At 55.4% G+C, this 2,500-nt stretch overlaps 1 non-coding gene across 1 annotated transcript in view; it reads left to right on the top strand.

Annotated features, from left to right (window-relative positions):
• Nucleotides 1-2,097: 2,097 nt before the first annotated feature.
• Nucleotides 2,098-2,500, top strand: part of LOC126150763 (small subunit ribosomal RNA) — a 1,909-nt gene continuing 1,506 nt past the window's right edge. Inside the window, exon 1 of the ribosomal RNA XR_007531623.1 lies at nt 2,098-2,500. This exon is cut by the window's right edge and continues 1,506 nt beyond it. This is a non-coding gene — a ribosomal RNA (small subunit ribosomal RNA).

Genomic DNA, 2,500 nt, shown 5'->3' with positions numbered 1-2,500 from the left:
TGCACCGCAATGTAACGCAATTTGCACCGCAATGTAACTCAATTTGCACCGCAATGTAACTCAATTTGCACCGCAATGTAACTCAATTTGCACCGCAATGTAACTCAATTTGCACCGCAATGTAACTCAATTTGCACCGCAATGTAACTCAATTTGCACCGCAATGTAATGCAATTTGCACCGCAATGTAATGCAATTTGCACCGCAATGTAATGCAATTTGTACCGCAATCTACCCCCACATTGTGCCTTAACCTAACCCACATTGTGCCTTAACCTAACCCACATTGTGCCTTAACCTAACCCACGTTGTGCCTTAACCTAACCCACGTTGTGCCTTAACCTAACCCACGTTGTGCCTTAACCTAACCCACGTTGTGCCTTAACCTAACCCACGTTGTGCCTTAACCTAACCCAAGTTGTGCCTTAACCTAACCCAAGTTGTGCCTTAACCTAACCCAAGTTGTGCCTTAACCTAACCCAAGTTGTGCCTTAACCTAACCCAAGTTGTGCCTTAACCTAACCCAAGTTGTGCCTTAACCTAACCCAAGTTGTGCCTTAACCTAACCCAAGTTGTGCCTTAACCTAACCCAAGTTGTGCCTTAACCTAACCCAAGTTGTGCCTTAACCTAACCCAAGTTGTGCCTTAACCTAACCCAAGTTGTGCCTTAACCTAACCCAAGTTGTGCCTTACCCTGCTCTGTAATTGGCATATGACACGTTACATTAATGTATTGTCCAACCGCAACCCGCTCAGAATGTTGTGTACACAGCTACGTGTCATCTCCCCATAACAGCTGCATTGCAGTGTGGTACGCCATAGAGACGTGTGGGAGTAATGGACGCAGTGGATGGCGATCAGCATGAGCCGTCTGTTCATGTAGTGGCGCGTGTATGCAGACGTAGTAGTCTCTTCTCACACAATGTGATAGCACGGTGCCCCGCGTTCCACATCTGCGACATGCTACAGAGGCCGGTTGACAGTTGGTCGCGCAATGGACATCGCATACGTACGGGGGCACCTTCCACGTGCCCTCTAGTCGGGCACATTTTGTTGCGTGGATGTGAGCGGATGTAGTGTGTCTTGACACCTGACAGGCAGGCATGCAATAATAGTTGACTTTGCAAACGGGGATGGACGTGTACGTTTACTGGTGACGTTACGCAAATGAACAACTGGTAACCCGTTGTGGTGCGGTTGTCCTTGCTGGAGGTACATCTGTGAGGGCAACGATCGGTACAGCTACGAAGCGGTCCCCACCATACCAACGAACGTGAATGTGAATCTGGGTGTGAAGCGATACGCGGCTGTGGGTGGGTGGGACTGTCCCCGGCCGGTGAGGGGGGGCCGCCCGGCGTGCTGGCCGCGCGGTGCGTGGGCGCACGCGCTACAGCCGGCTGGTGGGGGCGCCCAGTGGCAGGCGCGCCGGCCGACGGACGCGGCAGGCGGCGCAGCTGCGCGCCGGGGCACCCTGCGCGCGGCGCCGTGCAGCCAAAGTGGGTCCTCGCCGGCCCGGTGCGAAGCGCGGTGGACATCTGCAGTGTGCTGGTCCGATTGAGGACTGTGTGCGTTGAGGATGCGCCGCCGCCCGGCACTCGGCGCCGCGACGCCGTCTGCTGCTCGGTCGCCCCAGCGGTTCTCGCTGGTGGTTTGTATCGCAGTTGTGCAGACGTGTTGGCACGTGCGCTGTGCTGGGAGAGTTCGCTTCGGCACCCACGTGGGGCCTTTGCCCTTCTGTGGCGCTGGCGTTGGAGCTGCCGGTCACCGTAGGTGGCGCGTGTTGTCTCCCGCCGGCAATGCCACGACAGCACGCTCCCGGGCCTCTGTCGGCAGCGGCAAGCTCAGTTGGGAGCACGGGTGGTCGCACCTAAAGCGTCTACTCGCCTAACTCCGGGCGATTGCGCCTCTCTCGAACCCGACCAAGTACTTAGGACGGCGCTGCGCGCCGCCGGGACCTGAGAGGGTTTCGAGGTGTATTGTGCAGGGGAGCTCAGCCTCCTCCTGTTTGCAGAATAATTGAGCGGACGCTTGCGTGTTCGCGCGGGCCCCTGGGACACACTCCCGGGCGGCCGGCTGCTCAGCTCTAGTTGACGCAGCTCCCTGGTTGATCCTGCCAGTAGTCATATGCTTGTCTCAAAGATTAAGCCATGCATGTCTCAGTACAAGCCGCATTAAGGTGAAACCGCGAATGGCTCATTAAATCAGTTATGGTTCCTTAGATCGTACCCACGTTACTTGGATAACTGTGGTAATTCTAGAGCTAATACATGCAAACAGAGTCCCGACCAGAGATGGAAGGGACGCTTTTATTAGATCAAAACCAATCGGTCGGCTCGTCCGGTCCGTTTGCCTTGGTGACTCTGAATAACTTTGGGCTGATCGCACGGTCCTCGTACCGGCGACGCATCTTTCAAATGTCTGCCTTATCAACTGTCGATGGTAGGTTCTGCGCCTACCATGGTTGTAACGGGTAACGGGGAATCAGGGTTCGATTCCGGAG

The sequence above is a fragment of the Schistocerca cancellata genome, unplaced genomic scaffold (assembly GCF_023864275.1).
Source record: "Schistocerca cancellata isolate TAMUIC-IGC-003103 unplaced genomic scaffold, iqSchCanc2.1 HiC_scaffold_999, whole genome shotgun sequence".
NCBI classification, from domain to species: Eukaryota; Metazoa; Arthropoda; class Insecta; order Orthoptera; family Acrididae; genus Schistocerca; species Schistocerca cancellata.
The sequence above is the reverse complement of the archived record's forward strand: the minus strand, read 5'-3'. Positions and strand labels throughout refer to the sequence as shown.